Genomic DNA, 18,385 nt, shown 5'->3' on the forward strand with positions numbered 1-18,385 from the left:
CTTCCCCATCAATCAGACCCTGTCTTGGGGACTTTAAGGGACACACAGGGAAGGCAGCAGACAGAATGAATGAGGACGAGAGCAGGTGAGCAGAGAGAAGCAGGGCTGCTGGTGGCAGGACGAGCGGAGAGGTCGTGCCTGAGTCCCGATGCTGTGGCCATACCAGGAGCTGTGAGGTAGTGAGGGATCCCCGGAGGGGCCTGGAGGGTATCTTTGTTTCTGAACTACACCCCAGACTCCAGAAACTTTGTAGGGCTGGACCTGTGCTCCCTGGAGCAAAAATAGACACACCCACTTCCCTGGTCCCTTACCCATCCTAACACAGAGTAGCGTCAGGCGCTGCCCTGCCTGGGTCTGAATGCTGCCCCGTTGCTTACTACTGTGTGAAGTTGGGCAAGTAATTGACCTCTCTGTGCCTCAGTTTCCACCTTTGTAAAAAGGGCTAATACTGGTGTCTGCCTCAGAGGGCTGTTGTGAGGACTGAGTGAGTGAATGGATATCATATGCAGAGAAGAGCCTGGCACGTGTGAAGCGCTCTGTAACCAGGTGGCGGTCCGGGTCTGGGCGGGACACTCAGCTGGGTAACTGAGGTGGGTGTAAGGGACCATTGACACAGGTGTGGTTCAGAGGCAGGGACGCTGACAGAATGGTACCTGCGGGAAGCCGGTTCCATTCCGGGGCCTGATGGGGCAAGGGGAGGGGGCAGTCACGAGCCAGCTGGCAGGCTCAGGTGAGGGTGGCAGGACGGCAACTGTGGGCTCTGGCCGGGAGTGCCGCTGGGCCAGCCCGCCCTGCAGGGCAGGAGTGGAGGGGATACGTACCCCCGAACCCCTCTCCTCCCCCGCTCTGATCTCCTGCCCCTGCCCCGCAAAGGCCAATCCGACTGGAGGACAAAGGGCAAGGCATTTAGGAGGATGCAAAACCCAGAGGTCAGCCTGCCCGGTCCCAGGGCAGTTGCGGAAGGGTGGGGAGCGGAGGGGCGGCCCTTGGCATCTGTCCAGCACCAGTGCCGGCTAGGGTGGCTGTGACTGTTGTGACAGTGAATGCCTGTCACTTGAAGACTTGACAAATCTTCATTCCTTGCAAGGAGAGCCACAGAGCACTCCGTGTGCTGCGCTGTGACAGCTGGTCCCCCTCACTCGCTGGGCAACCGTTGGTGCCGGGAGGACAGAGGCTGCCCTGCTTTCTATCCTGCGCGCCCAGGAGAAGCATCAGGCCTTTTTATTTACATCGCGAGCTGTTTGATGCACCCTGAAGCTATACTTAGGGATGAAGACTCTCACAACCAACGCTTCACTGTATTTATCAAAGTTTATTTTACCAACTCAAAAACCTTTGAGGCCGCCCCCCACCCCGGGAGTTTAAAAAAAGATAAAAAAGCAAAACTCATATATGAACTGTGCTGGTGGGTCTTTATTCCACTCTCTCAGGGCAGCTGGCCTGCTGCAGGAACCAGCTGAAACTCCAGGGACAGGAGCAAAAAAAGCAACTTTAGGCTCAGAATGCTGAGTCATGGAGAGCGGGTGCTGGCTGCTGTGGGGAGGTGATTACAGAAGGAAAAATGCTGCGTGTGTGTGAATGTTTACATTTGACACATATTGAGGGGGGAGCAGGAGGAGGTGGAGGAGGGCGGGGGTCAGTTGAAGGCGGTGCCTGCTTTGGATCAGGGAGGAGGCCAGGCCCAGACCGGGCTCCTCCCTGGGGCCCATCTTTACTCAGCCGGGTTGTGCCAGCCCCTGGGCTTCCCTGAGCTCACTGACTGCCACAACATCCCTGTGGAGTAGGTGTCGCCCCTGTTGGCCAGACGAGGACAAAGCCATCGGTCACTAGGGAGGTCTGTATTTGAGCCCAGGTGTACACCTCCAGAGGCTGGGTACTCAGTCATTCAGGCCGAATTTTTGCCCTTTCTGTGTGTTACCTGTATTATCATTTACTTAATATTTTTTTGAAAATGACCTTTTTTGGTACAGTAAGCAATTTTGTTTGAAAAGGAAGCTGGATCACTACCATGAACGGAGAGCTAGACTCACCTACCTTAAATAAGGTGACCGGGCTTCCCCGGTGGCGCAGTGGTTAAGAATCTGCCTGCCAATGCAGGGGACATGGATTCGAGCCCTGGCCCGGGAAGATGCCACATGCCGCGGAGCAACTAAGCCCGTGCGCCACAACTACTGAGCCACGTGCCACAACTACTGAAGCCCACGTGCCTAGAGCCCGAGCTCCACAACAAGAGAAGCCACCACGATGAGAAGCCCGCACGCCACATGAAGAGTAGCCCCCGCTTGCTGCAAGTAGAGAAAGCCCGCGCGCAGCAACGAAGACTCAACGCAGCCAAAAATAAATAAATAAAACAAATTTATAAAAAAATAAAAATAAGGTGACCATCCATGTAAATCCAAAGGAATTCCTGGTTTCCAGCCTGGCTGACTCTGAATTCTAGAGCAGAATGATTTTGAATTAACTCCATCCCTTTCTGAGGGTTGGCTGAGCAGCCTCTTCCCCTCTGTCTGGTCCCTAAGATCTGTAAAAGCTGATTCGAAATTGCATAGTGTGGCACTTCCCTGGTGGTGCAGTGGTTAAGAGTCTGCCTGCCAGCGCAGGGGACATGGGTTCGATTCCTGGTCCAGGAAGATCCCACATGCTGCAGAGCAACTAAGCCCGTAGCCACAATTACCGAGCCTGCGCTCTAGAGCCCGTGAGCCACAACTACTGAAGCCCACGTGCCTAGACACCATGCTCCGCAACAAGAGAAGCCACCGCGATGAGAAGCCCGTGCACCGCAACAAAGAGCAGCCCCCGCTCACCGCAACTAGAGAAAGCCCATGCGCAGCAACGAAGACCCGACGCAGCCAAAAAAAAAAAAAAAAAAAAATTGGATTGTGTGCTAGTAGCCAGTAAATGTTTAATAACCGGCTTTCCAAAAATGAATGTATTATGCACGCATAGTATAAATCTTACTGATGTCAGTGACCTGTATAGCACACAATTTACAAATTAAAAAAAAAGAACTCTCTATTGTAAATTCTGTATAGCCCTTTGATTCCTTCAGAATGCTTTCATTGCTTTTTGCTGAACTCTTCCATCTGTGGCCAACCTGTGGTTGAAATTGACGAATGAGTGTGTTAAGACATGGATATTGGTTGATATCATCAAGGTTAAAGTGAAGCAACAAAGACATTTGTCAGAATTTCACTTAGTCCATTCATTGTCATCAATGATATGAGTGACTTCTTTGCTGAATTGGGTAAGAGTTTTTGAATCCTGGGAAAATATTTCCTCACTTTTTTGGTTCTGTTTGCAATGTAATGGATTCCCAAATGTGACAAACTTTTAAGTGAAAGCTGCACTATTAACACTTTTTCCTTCACTTTCTTATGTCTAGATAGTAAGACAATAAATCAAGCCCCAATTTGTAGCATTTGCCGATTTCTGTGGTGTAACTACTCCTACCATGGCCCGTTTCAAATTACCACTGTGACACCACTTAGCGTGATGCAGATTGGGGAATAGAAGGGCAGAGCTCACCTTTTATAATATTTCCACTGTACAGATACAAAAGACATAAATAACCGTAACAGCCTAGATAGTAGTTAGATGTAGCAAAATAATTTGGAAGTTGCCAGTATTTAATACTTTTGTTTTTAGTATAATTTATTTAATTATAAATTGCTATAACTTAATTTTTAATAAGAGCTGTGTTTATCAACTGAATCTCCAGATTCCTCAAAAATTCTGTCACCACTGGTGTGTGTCAGCACCAGTACACCAGTGATCGCAGCCTTATCTTGAAACTAGGCATATCGTATGTGCATGGAGCTTGGAGCCAATGGCCAGAATAATTTCTGCTGTTTTCAGATGTGCACACTCCACTATGCCCTACCTCAACAGAATAACGGAGTTTGTCTCTCCCCTTACTTCTCTAACTTCGAATCCTCTACTTTCCTTCTTACTGACTCTGCTCCCTAGATATTCCTCAAACGCACCAGGCATGTCCACCTCAGGGCCTTGGCACTTGCTATTTTCCCTGCCTAGAATGTTCTTCCTCCAGCTATCTGCATGGTTTACTCCCTTCCCTCCTGCAGATCTTTGCTCAAATGTCACCTTCTCAGTGAGGTTTTCCCTGCCCACCTTGCTTATAACTGCAACCCCTCCTCTCTATTCCCCTGCTGACCATCCCTCTTCCTGGCTTTATTTTTCTCCCTGGCATCAATTACTTTCAACGTTTTACACTGTATAAGCTCCTCCTATTTTGTTTATGGCCTGTTTTCATCCACAAGAATGTAAGCAACTCTTTTAATATGCTTTGTGGGATCCTCCGTGTATAGAACAGTGCCTAGCACAGGGTATGTGGTCAATACATATTTGTTGAGTAAATAAATGATTGAATAGTAGAAGCCCAATAAATATGTATTGAATAAACAGATAAATGAATGAATGAATGTTGCCTCAAGTTCTGGAGGCATCAGATTATCAGGAAGAGATTTTAAAACTATATATATACCAGCTTTATTGAGATAAAATTCACATTCCATACAGTTCACCCACTTGATGTATACAATTCAATGGTTTTTGATGTATTCAGAGTTTTGAGATCATCACTAATATCAATTTTAGAACCTTTTTTTTTAAAAAATTTATTTATTTTTGGCTGTGTTGGGTCTTTGTTTCTGTGTGAGGGCTTTCTCTAGTTGCGGCATGCAGGGGCCACTCTTCATCGCGGTGCGCAGGCCTCTCACTGTCGTGGCCTCTCTTGTTGCGGAGCACAGGCTCCAGACGCACAGGCTCAGTAGTTGTGGCTCACGGGCCCAGTTGCTCCGCAGCATGTGGGATCTTCCCAGACCAGGGCTCGAACCCGTGTCCCCTGCACTGGCAGGCAGATTCTCAACCACTGCGCCACCAGGGAAGCCCCAATTTTAGAACATTTACATCACTCCAGAAAGAACCTCATGCCCATTAGCAGTCACTGTCTATTGCCTCTGAATCCCCCCAGACCTAAGCAACCGTTAATTTATTTCTGTGTCTGTAGATTTGCCTATTCTGTATATATATATCTATGAAATTGTACAATATGTGACCTTTTATATCTGGCTTCTTTCACTTAGCATAGTGTTTTCAAGGTTCATCTATGTTATGGCTTGTATTAGTACTTTATTTCTTTATATTGATGAATAATAGGCCACTATATGGATATACCAAACTTTATTTATTCATTCATCAGTTGATGTATGTTTAGGTTTGTTCCATTTTTTCACTATAATGGATAATGCTACTATGAACATTCATGTACAAGTTTTTGTGTGGATATATGTTTTCATTTCTCTTGGATATATACCTAGGAATAGAATTGCTGGGTCATGTGACACTCTATGTTTATTTTGGAGAACTGCCCATCATCAGTATATGAGATTTCCAACTTCTTCACATCCTCATCAATACTTGTTAGTATCTGTCATTTTTATTATAGCCATCTTAGGAGGTGTGAAATGATTTGTGAATTTGGTTTGCATTCCTTTCTTTTTTTTAATTGAAGTATAGTTGATTTACAATTTTGTGTTAGTTTCAGATGTACAGCAAAGTGATTCAGTTATATATATATACATATATAATTCCAGATTCTTTTCTATTATAGGTTGTTACAAGATATTGAATATAGTTCCCTGTGCTATACAGTAAATCCTTGCTGTTTATCTATTTTATATATAGTAGTGTATATCTTTAATCCTATACTCCTAATTTAACCCTTCTCCCCTTCCTCCTTCGGTAACCATAAGTTTGTTTTCTATGTCTGTGAGTCTGTTTCTGTTTTGTAAATAAATTCATTTGTATTAATTTTTAGATTCCACATATAAATGATATATAATATTTGTCTTTCTCTGTCTGACTTACTTCACTTAGTTTGATATTCTCTAGGTCCATCCATGTTGATGCATATGGCAATATTTCATTCTTTTTTACGGCTGAGTAATATTCCATTATATATATATACATATATATGTATATATATATATGATGGACATTTAGGTTGCGTCTGTGTCTTGGCTATTATAAATAGTGCTGGTTTACATTTCTTTGATGGCTAATGATGCTGAGCATCTTTTCACGTGCTTATAGACTGTCTATCTTCTTTGGAGAAATGACTTTGTCAATTTTTAAATTTGGGTTGTCTTTTTGTTGAGTTGTAAGAATTCTTTATATATTTTGAATACTAGACGCTTATTAGATATATGATTTACAAAAACTTGTGGGCTGTCTTTCACTCTCTTCTTGATGGTGTTCTTTGAAGCACAAATGTTTTAACTTAAAAAATTTTTTTAAATTATTATTATTATTATTATTTTGGCTGTGTCGGGTCTTTGTTGTGGCATGCGGGATCTTTTGTTGTTGTTGTTGTCTCATGCGGGCTCTTTGTTGAAGTGCGTGGGCGTCTCTCCTGTTGTGGCATGAGGTTTTCTCTCTCTAGTCGTGGCGCATGGGCTTAGTTGCCCTGTGGCATGTGGGATCTTAGTTCCCTTACTAGGGGTCAAACCCATGTCCCCTGCATTGGAAGGCGGACTGTTTACCACTGGACCACCAGGGAAGTCCCACAAATGTTTTAAATTTTGATGGTGTCCAGTTTACCTCAGTTTTCTTTTGTGGCTTGTGCTTTTGCTGTCATAGCTAAGAAATAGTCGCCTAACCCAAGGTTATAAGGATTTACACCTAGGTTTTCTTCTAAGAGTTTTATAATTTTCACTCTTACATTTAGGTCTTTGATCCATCTTGAGTTAACTGTAATGCATGGTGTGAGGTAGGGATCCAACTTAATTATTTTGCATGTACATATCCAATGGTCCCAGCACCATTTGTTGAAAAAGCTATTTTCCCACATTGAATTGTTTTGGCACACTTGTCTAAAACAAGGGGAGATTTAAAATCAGACTTTTGTGATTAGATTTGCTTCTTTGTGATTTACTTGGGTGGAAGCATTGAGAAGTCTAGTTAAAGTCTATTTAGGTATAAGGCAGGAAATCCTTTCAAACTGGTTCAAGAATAAAGGGAATGCTCCTAATGCCTAGACTGTGATTGTTTTCAAAATGTTTTAGCTTTTTTTGGGAAATTGAGGTATAATTACATACATTATATTAGTTTTAGGTATACAAAGTAATGTTTTGATATTGCAAAATGATCACTGCAATAACTCTGACATTCGTCACCACAGTTATAAAAATTTTTTTTCTTGTGATAAGAACTTTTAAGATTTACTCTCTTAGTAACTTTCAAATACGTAATACAGTATTATTAACTATAGTCACTGTGCTGTAGATTACTTCCCATGACTTATTTATTTTGTGACTTTTGACCCCCTTCACCCATTTTGCCCACCCCCAACCCCTGCGTCTGGCAACCACAAATCTGTTCTCTGTATCTTTGAGCTTAGTTTTTAAATTTTTGTTTTCTTTTTTAGATTCCGCATCATAAGTGAGATCATATAGTATTTGTCTTTCTCTGTCTGACTTATTTTACTTAGCATAATACCCTCTAGGTCTATCCACGTTGTCACAAATGGCAAAATTTCACTCTTTTTCATGGCTGAATAATATTCCATTGTGTATATATACCACATCTTCTTTATCCATTCATCCATCGATGGACATTTAGGTTATTTCCATGTTTTGGCTATTGTAAATAATACTCCAATAAACATTAGACTGTGATCTTGAATTATTATTTTCCACTAAAAGAAACCAAGTTTCCTTGGAGACATAGTTGATTCTAGGTTGAGGACAGGAAAAGCCTGGAACATCAAAGACTGCTATCTATGGTCATATCAAAAGGACCCAGAAACCAAGCTGCATAAACATTCACTAGGCCAAGATAGAATGATATGATTATCAATAAAGATAATAACTACAATGGACTGAAATACATTAAAAAAATGTTTAAATCCATGATTCATAATGATGTTTTAAAAAACTATTTCTTCACTGGTTACTTTTGGAGGATGCTAAGAAATCACCTCATTATTTTGGAAATTGATGAAGGAAAATAATCAAGCATTTATCTTTCCTTTCCCTTGTAAAGTGTACCTTAGGGTAACCAAATAGTTGAAAAGAGGGAAGTTTCTTATTATAGAAGTTTTCCAGTCAATAAAGAAGGAATAATAGATTTGGATTATCATTCTGTAATTCCCTAATAAATGAATATGGGCCATCAGTGGCTGATAACATCACCTAAATAGAGAGAGAGAAACTGGGAGGGAGAGAGGGAGAGGGAGAGAGAAGGAGGAAGACAGGTTATTTTGTCCTTCCTGTTATGGAAGTACACAATACCCCCACCACCTATGAAGCAGGCTTGTTAAAAAATAGAAAAGAAATCAAATATGAATCTCATCAAGACTCTTGTCTTAACTAGTCATTGAAAGGAAATACAGAGGACAGAGGAATATGTTAAATGATATTCTGGGGATGTAATGAAACTATAGGAAACTCTGTTGTAGGAAACCTGGGTTTTTGTTTTTGTTTTTAACATCTTTATTGGAGTATAATTGCTTTACAATGTTGTGTTAGTTTCTGCTGTATAACAAGGTGAATCAGCTATATGCATACATATATCCCCATATCCCCTCCCTCTTGCATCTCCCTCCCCCCCCCCATTCCACCCCTCTAGGTGGTCACAAAGCACCAAGCTGATCTCCCTGTGCTATGCAGCTGCTTCCCACTAGCTATCTATTTTACATTTGTGTAAAACACGCAAATGTGTGTGTGTATATGTCAATGCTACTCTCTCACTTTATCCCAGCTTACCCTTCCCCCTCCCCGTGTCCTCAAGTCCATTGTCTACGTCAGCATCTTTATTCCTGTCCTGCCCCTAGGTTCATCAGAACCATTTTTTTATTTTTAGATTCCATATATATGTGTAAGCATACGGTATTTGTTTTTCTCTTTCTGACTTACTTCACTCTGTATGACAGACTCTAGGTCCATCCACCTCACTACAGATAACTCAATTTCGTTTCTTTTCATGGCTGAGTAATATTCCATTGTATATATGTGTCACATCTTCTTTATCCATTCATCTGTCGATGGACACTTAGGTTGCTTTCATGTCCTGGCTATTGTAAATAGAGCTGCAATGAACATTGTGGTACATGACTCTTTTTGAATTATGGTTTTCTCTGGGTATATGCCCAGTAGTGGGATTGCTGGGTCATGTGGTAGTTCTATTTTTAGTTTTCTGAGGAACCTCCATACTGTTCTCTGATACAGTGGCTGTATCAATTTACATTCCCACCAACAGTGCAAGAGGGTTCCTTTTTCTCCACACCCTCTCCAGCATTTATTGTTTCTAGATTTTTTGATGATGGCCATTCTGACTGGTGTGAGGTGATACCTCATTGTAGTTTTGATTTGCATTTCTCTAATGATTAGTGATGTTGAGCATTCTTTCATGTGTTTGTTAGCAATCTGTGTATCTTCTTTGGAGAAATGTCTATTTAGGTCTTCTGCCCATTTTTGGATTGGGTTGTTTGTTTTTTTGATATTGAGCTGCATGAGCTGCTTGTATGTTTTGGAGATTAATCCTTTGTCAGTTGCTTCATTTGCAAATATTTTCTCCCATTCTGAGGGTTGTCTTTTCCTCTTGTTTATGGAAACCTGGGTTCTTGAATAAATAATTTCATGGAAAGGAGAGATGGAAGGAGAATCTATAGATTAAAAGTGATGTAACCTTTCATCAGTAGCAATGTAAGGATCTTACATGGATCCCAATGCAAACAAAGGATCCCAATTCAGAGTATACATCAATCAGAGAAATATAAACATTACTTGGGCATTTGATTATATTAAGGACTTATTACTACTTTTTATAGGTGTGATATCAGTATTATAGTTTAAAGCCATTGTCATATACTTTAAAGTCCTAATCTTTAGTTATTCTATACTGAAATATACATAGAGAGATGAAATGACATAATGCCTGGGATTTGATTTGAAAAATACACATGTGGATATAGGTGAGGGTATAGATGAAGCATTATTGACCAAGAGTTGATAATTGTTGAAGTTGGTGATGGGTCATTATTCACCCTTCCTTCTTTTGAAAATTTACATAATAAAAGATTTTGAAAATAACCTGCCTCCCTCCACGTCTCAGGGCCTCTTGTTCCCACGTTTGTGCTTTCCTTGTTGGTGCCTGTTCCCTCAACCTGGTGGAGCCCCGACTGGGATCCCAGGGCTGTGTGGTTCCAGGGCCCACCACTGACTGCCTTCCATTCTATCAGGAGAATCTAGCTGATTGAACTCAGCCAGTGAACGGCCTGCCTTGGATTGGGTCATGTCAGCTGTGGCCCCTTTTGTTAGTTTGTGTGTGTGTGAATTATTGGGGATTCGAATGGAGATTTCCAGGAACTATGGGCCAGGAAATTCTCTAGAAGGAGTAGGTTTAACTGTGGGTTGGCCATGGAACTTAGCAAGTATGGGGATGTATTGGAGAAAGGAGAGACTAGAATTAGGAGACCAGACAGGATACTGTTGAAGTCAACAAATATTCACTAGGCACCTTCTACATGTGTGGCCTTGGGTTAGGTGCTGGGGATGTAGGGAGAAAGGAAATGTAAGAGATGGAAAACCGTGCAAAGGGGATGGTGAGGTGGGCAAGGCTGGATCCAGGCACTGAGTTGATTGGGTTTGGTCAGGGAGAGACTGCCCCTTTCTCCTTTCACATCCTCCCGATAGCCTCAGCCCTGCAAAGTCCTGTCCAATTCTCAAGGCCCATTGCACACACTACCTCCTCCCCAAGAAGCATTTTCTGATCCCCCTTTGAACTCCATAGCAATTCGTATGTCCTCTTACCTTAATTTGCATTGTAATGATATAGTTTATGTAGTTGTAGTTGCGTATTTTGTGTTACTGTAATTTGCCTCTTCGTCTTTTGCTTTCAGATTTCTGCTAGACTGCAGAGTCCCTATCTTAGCCTCATCTGCAGGCTGGCCAGGCTGTTGGAAGGGCTAGAGTCCTGGGTTTGAATCTCATTTTCACCACTTGCAAGCTTGTGACTTTGAACAAGTTACTTAGCCTCTCTGAGCATCTCTTTATTTATTAATGAGAATGATAATACTCACCTAAAAGTGTTTTGTGAGGATTAAATTCTATCAAGGATGTAAAAGCACAGGACGGAGCACAGAGCAATTTATGGATGTGTATTGAACGAGGAGAAATAAGTTAGGCCTCCAAGGGTGAGAGGCATTAGCATAGCCGGAAAGATGAGAAAGGTAAGGGAAAGAAAAGTGCATATCTAGTGGCACGCCCTCCCTCCAGGCCCTCAGGGGACAGGTGAGAGGGTGGGTTGGCTAGGTGGAGGGACGGCCAGCGTGTCACACTGTGGACAGGACAACTCTTCCTGTTGTTGGCAGAAGCCACGCCCGTGTCTGGTGTAATGGAAACTCTGCCTTCTGAGCTGCACTGTGCCCCTTACTTGATATCACTGTCCCAGGACCCAAGTCGCCAGTAACTAGAGCAGGACGTAGGGCTTGGCTCTCAGGGAAAGGCAGTCGCACGGTCTTCTCAGCAGCGTTCCACAGCCGACCCCTCTATTCTTCCTGAACCCAGTATTCTCCTGGGGGGTTTGTGACACCACATTCTCTAGGGTTTCCCCTCACTTTGACAGCCACTCCTAGAAGTCTCATTTCCGTGCTCTGGTTCCTCATGTCACCTCTTATGAGGTTGGCAGTCCTGGGATAGAGGCCTGAATCTGTCTCTCTTTTCTCTCCATATTATCCCCCAGGTCTTCTCACCCTGCCCTGCAGCTCAGATACCCTAGAGATGGGGCCCCAAATGGTACCTCCAGCCTGGCCTCCCTCACAATGCCAGATTCAGATAAACAACTGTCTGCTTGCTGCCTTCAGCCATGCGCTCTTTCTGAATTTCTCCCCTGAACTGGCTCTTTCCTCCATCTCTTTCATCTCAATAAGTGGAACTTCCCTAGCTACTCAGGGTAAAAACCTAGAAGTGACCATCTCGGCTCTTCCCATTTTCTTATTCCTATAACCGCCTTCCCACCCCGTCTCTGCATCCAGTCCTTTAGCAACTCCTGTCAACTCTACCTTTAAAACATGGCCCCCCCCCCATGTGCCCACTTCTCTTTCGCTCTCCCATCCTTGTCCAAGCCAAAATCACGTTGCCCCTGGACTAATGCAATAGCTTCCTAAATGCTTCCGTTCCTGCCCACTAGACTCATGTTTCTTCACTAAGTAGCTAGAGCTAGTTTTAAAAATCTAAATCCTTCTTAAAATTCTCCAGTGGTTTCCTCTTGCACCTGGAAAGAAATTCAAACCCTAGCTTTGGCCTCATGGGGCAAGAATCTAGCTCCCCACTGACCTCCCCTCAAACCATCTCCCTGCATCCACCTTGCTCCCAGCTTCGCTGGCTGGTTCTGCCTCAGGCCGTCTGCACCTGCCGTTCTCTTCTTGCTGTGATACTTCCCTCCAGGTGGTTTTGCATTCATTTGCATTCCTTGGCCATTTGATCTAAAGCAGCCATTTGGTCACGTTTAGCACATTATCCCATTCCTGTTCTCCGCCGAATGCTTCTCATATTTTCTTGTTTGGTTTCTCATCAGTTGTTCGTCTCCCCCGCCCCGCCGCCCCCCCCACCGTTGCACGTACATTCCATGACAACAAGCGCCAGGCTGGTTTTGTGCACTGCTTTGCCCTCAAGGCCCAGCATGGGGCCCAGCACACCCTAGGTGCTGTCAGGTCTGGAATTTGATTCTACCCCGCTTACAAGCTAGCAAGTTAGCCTTTTATTCTTCCATGGGTGCTGGTGGGAGACCTGAGACACCAAGGTCGGAAGCAAAGGACTTTATTCCTCCCAGGGCAGCAAGCAGCGTGTTTGCACCAGGTTTCCCTTGCCCCCTGCTCTCAAGGGGGAGACACGACCTGGGCCAGATGGAGAGGACGTGCACAGAGAGCTGTGCTCTAGGTGAAGGACACGGAGCTTGGGAAATTCATGACTTTGATAGTCAGCAGTATGCAAGCCTGTTCTGTGTCCCAAGGGAAACATGACCTCATCTCTCAAGGTTTCTTGCTGACGACACAACCCTGAGAAATGGGCCAAGTAAAGAGCAGTCAGTACTTGTATCCTTGGCGCACACAGCTAGGTGTATAGGTGCGTGAGTCCCATGGAGGAATGTGGTAAACATTTGTTGAATGAATGAGTGAAAGAAACCTAGCCTAGTGACTAGGTACCAGGAGTTGATGCCTGCAGACGGACTCACCTGAAGTCACTACCTGCCTGGATCCCTGCCTCTCACTTACTCTGAAAAGTGAGAGGCAGGGAGCTTTCTACCACCGCTCTTCTCAGCCCTCACCACGCCTCACTCCTGCCCGCGTTCACTGTGGCTGACTGTTTGCTGAGACTGGCAGCGTCTTCTGCTACCGCCTGAGCCAGATACGACCTTTTGCTTGCTGGATGGGGGTTCCCCCTAGTGTCTGTGGCTGGCTGTCTCCTCAGGGTCTCCCCATCACACCGCCACATCGCACTGCCGTTAAATGTCGCAAGATTGGCCCTACCCCAACACGTGGCACGAGGCGTGTTAACAACGGTGCCGTCGTGGCATTCTCGGACATGCTGGGCGTGTAAGAGCAGGGACGGCTGCTGTAGTTCCCTTGCTCCTCACCCTAGAAAGTCCTCCGTGAAATGGCATTACGTTGTCCTTTTCCATGATCCAGAGTCCAGACTTATGGATTCAGATATATCAAATTTCTAAATTTTGGAACTTGGAACCCAGGCAGTTTCCTGATTTGACATAATTTAGTGATGCTGACTGACCATGAAGAAATATCTGAATGAAGAAATATTTGAAAACCAATGAATTTAATTAGCAGAAAGGCCTGTCAGATAGTTGGAATATTGACAGTAGTCTACCCAGAACATTCTTACCCCGTAAGCAAGCTACATGGGAAGTTAAATTCTATTCAGAAAGTGGTCTGGCAGGCACAGAATTAGACCCCAAACTACGAGGAGCTGGCCAGGTGACAGGGAAGGTTGATGGCATCCTGCTTTGAAAGCCTGTTGTATCTGTCTTCATATTAGAAACATTCCTGCCAGCTTGAGCCTTATTGTTCTTATTATGAGCCAATTGTTGCCTCTTGGACTCTCCTTTTTAAATATTTCTAGGGTTGACAATGCTCCCTTTTTGATCAACACATTCTTTTTCTTTCTCTGGATTTTACTTCCAATTATTTTCTATTCTTTTACTATGAAACTAATATGTGAATACATTTTGTTGTAAAAGATCCAAGCAGCACCTACATCTATAGAGACAAAACACATGAAAGTTCTCTGTCATATCCCTGTGCGACCCCCCTCTCCTGTTCCACTTTAAATGGGACATCATAGAAGTAAATGACCTGGAATATGGAAAGAATCGGACAAGAAGACCTCAATATGCATCAGTGACTATTTGTTAGTGATTTTTATTTTTTCTTTACATTTTTCTGTTTTCTTAAAATAATAACTCATGTATTACTTCTATAAGAAGAAAACAGTTTTCTTAAGAAAAAGGGAAAAAGAGCATAGCCTTTGGAATTCCACAGACATGGGTGTGAAGGCTGGCTGTAGTCCTTTCTCTCTCTCTGGCTGTGCACACACTAGTTTATCTCCTTGAGCCTCAGTTTCCCCATTTCCTCATCTGTAAAGAACAGGTGTAACGCTCCCTCCCTCCCTTATGGGGTTGTTATGAATAAAGTATGTGAAAGCACCTGACACATGGTTGTCACTCACTAAATCAGTTTCCTCCCAAGGAGAAGAAAATGCATGTTGCCCTGAAATCCCTTTGCAGATCATTTCTAATTTTACATGTGAAAGGTTTCAGAGCCACAAAATTATGCAGATACTGTGTATGCATGTGTGTAGGTGTGTGCAGGAAGAAAAGGAAGGAACTATAAGAATAAAACTGTTAAAGGATTCATAACTATGTGAGTGTACTTAATACCACTGAATTGTGCACTTCAAAATGGTTGGAATGGTAATTTTATGTTAACTAATTGTACCACCCCAAAAAACGTTTAAAAAAAAAAACTGCTAAAAGAAGATTGAGAACACCTCTTTTCTTTCTCACACCCTTTGAGCCCTGGACTTTTCTTAGATGAAGATGCAAAGCCACATTTTGTGTTTTCTTATAGTTTCAGTCAAAGGGGCTATTTCTACCTGTGTTAATTCAACCGTTCCAGTAAATATAGATCAACATGCAGTATGAAAAATGGTTTTTTGTTTGCATATTTAAAGAAAACCCTCAGTGATTATATATCTTTGACCACTGGTACAAGCTGGTTCTCCAGTCAGGGTAGCAAGCTGGGGCAGGAAGGGACAGAGTGGGACTAGATGCAGGGGCTGGGGCGGGGCACGGGGACAGTGGAGGCATGTGGAAAAGGAGACCGCCTTTAACTTCCTTTCCTATGGACCTCACTTTCAACCACTTCCTCTGCATCTTTTCATCATCACTTGCTTATGAAAGTTTGGCTCCACACTTGGAGAATATGCTGGGGGAAGGAATTGCAGTGTTTCGGCTCTTAACTCCTCAGACAGCCATCTGCTGCTGCCTGGGTTGATCTGACTTGGGTGGTCAGAGTAGCTGCCAGTTATCAGGGACCTACTACGCGCAAGCGCAAACGTTCCATCCTTTGCGCTTTGCCTGTATTTCTCACAGTGACCCTCTGCGGTGGGCATTATTATTTGCATTTTATAAATGTGGAAACTGAGATCCAGGGAGGCTAGTGTTTTGCCTAAAGCCTCACTGGTAATAAGTGGCAGAATCAGGATCCAAATCTTGCTCTGTTTAACCTCTCAAGTCCACGCTCTTTTCATCATGCTTGGTGGGTCACTTCACTTGTTTTAATTGTAATATAAAAACAAGGGGAAAAGAAAAGAAAAGAAGGCAGTGGAGTTGAGCTAGATTGGTGTTTCCCAACTCTGGCTGCCTATTGGACTCTTCTGGGAAGCGTGAAAAAGGGCACAGAATCCCTGCCCTACTGCCAGGGATTCCAGCTCAGGTCCTGGTATGCTTTAAATTCCCCACGTGATTCTAAAGGGCAAGTGGGTTGAGAACTCCTGGTCTACACCAGTGCTTCTCAAACTTGAACTGCATCCAGTCCATTTGGGTTTGTGTTAAAATGCAGATTCTGATCCAGCAGGCCTTGGTGTGGGCTGAGATGCTACATCTCTAACCAGCTCCCAGGTGATGCTGGTGTTGCTGGTACATGGACCACTCTTTGAATAGTGAGGGTCTTAATGATCCTAGGTTTCTGTCCCCTTCTAATATGCTGTGACAGTGGAGAAAGCAGTTCTAAAGCACAGGTGTTCTGTATCCACCAAGCTTCCTGCACCTCTGTAGCCTGTCATCCTTACCTGTTACAAATGAGCAGTACTTCTGTTGGTGGTCAAAATATGTGAAAGCCAAACACCAACACTGAAGGACAATGGGACATAATGAAGGAGAATGGACTATGCGTGGGTTCATATCCCAGTTCTCTTGTTTACCAGCTGTGTGAGTTCAGGCAAGTTAATTTCTCTGAGTCTTAATTTCCTCAACTCCAAATTCAGGATAAACCCTTATTGCATTGGGATATGGGGAGGATTAAATGGGTTAATATAGACAAAGCACTTTGTACCAGTAGGTGCCCATCAAATGGCAACTGCTGTTATCTTGGTGGACTTTCCAAGTTGATCTAATCTTGTGATTGATAGAGCTCCCTGCAAGTCAGAGGAACCTTGATCTGTGTCCTCTGCACAAAGCAGAGTCTGCCTTTGATCTGAATGTCAGGTGACACTATGACATGACATCTCAAGGCACAGGACCTTCGGGCCAGCGTCCTTGCCTAGAGAATGACAGAGCAGAGCAAACTTTTGTTTCCTTCCTTCTCTGGATTGTTAGATTACTGTTCCCTGCCTACCTGTGGAAATTCCCTGGTGATTTTTGGTATAAAAACAGAGAACGTTAACTCTTAACGTATTGGTTCAATGCTGCGCTCAGACTAATCGTTAGTAGTAATTTATTCAATCAGTATTAATTGGTTGCCCAGGTGCCAGGGATACAAGGACAAACAAAAACTTCACAATCTCTCTCACCCTGGAGTTTGTCGAGGGGGTGCGGGCAGATGTTGAACAAATAAAATGTACAGTTGCCATTGTGGAAGGTGCTGTGAAGGGAAAGAACAAGGCTTCCTGAAAGAAAATACAGAAGAGCTTGTAGCGCCATCAGTTTTCACTTAAAAAAAGCCTTGTGATTTCCTATGTGTAGACTGGGCTGGAGCAGGGCGAGAGGGAGGCGCACAGGCAGTTAGGAGCTCTGACAGTAGTCCAAGCCCAGATGGTGGTGGCAATGGAGTGCGGAGAATTTGGTGGAATCAAGACTGGGGGCGAATTCCCTTCATTTGTCTTAATTATCATAAAATGTCAGCTTATAGTTTGAATAGTTTTTTAATTTTCCCCCTTTTATTCAATACAGAAGACACCATGTCATCACCACAGGAAATTCTAACTAGCTGTGTGGTTTTTAGGCCAATGGTTTCCCCTCTGTATGTCTCCATCCATCCATCCATACATCCATCCATTCATTCTCTAAAATAGTGGTAGTGGTAGCAGGTGTTCGTATCAACAGGGTCTAATGTTCTTTCTTGCCCTGTCATTTGGGGACTCCAAGACAAATTAAACGTATTCACAAATAGAAAACTTTAAGCTTCAGATGAGGAGCAAAAGCAGAAAGTTTAATACTGAGTACGAGATTTCCTATTCTTTTAAGAACTCTTGACTCCCTTTCTTCTGGGCCAGCACAGGTCAGTGAGATTATAATCATACTTCAAGCACAGGATGCACGAGTCAGGAAAGGTCAAGGCCGCAGTCCCCTCAAGCCAGAACTACAAAGCAAAATTGATTTCAATGCCCAGGCACCATCCCCGGCTCGAAACTGTGGGAATTGAGAGGCAGCTGTTGAGTGACTCACCTGCTAACCCTGAGTGACACACGCTGGGTCACAATTATCCCTGAACCGCCTTGCTCAGAGCCCGCTGGAATGACTTACACACCTTAAATTTAAATAGCTCAGTTGTCTCACGAAATTAGTATTAGAGTAAAAACATTTAGAAAATAGAACTTCAAATGTTGCAGGTCAGGACATTCGGGACCAGAGAGGTCAACTCATGGACCTAAGGTCACACCGCTGGCTATTTCGCCAGCCCCAAGAGCCTGAAGTTAGGGACAAGGAGAATTTCTTTGGGATGGTTTTGTATGGGAGTTGCAGGATTCTGCTGCTAAGACAGAGATACTCAGCCATTTGTTTGAATCTGAGAGTGGAGTTTCAGATTCTACTCAGGTGCGTTCCACCATGGTTGATGCCCCCATGGCCTCTTCTC

The sequence above is a fragment of the Balaenoptera acutorostrata genome, chromosome 4 (assembly GCF_949987535.1).
Source record: "Balaenoptera acutorostrata chromosome 4, mBalAcu1.1, whole genome shotgun sequence".
Classification (NCBI taxonomy): domain Eukaryota; kingdom Metazoa; phylum Chordata; class Mammalia; order Artiodactyla; family Balaenopteridae; genus Balaenoptera; species Balaenoptera acutorostrata.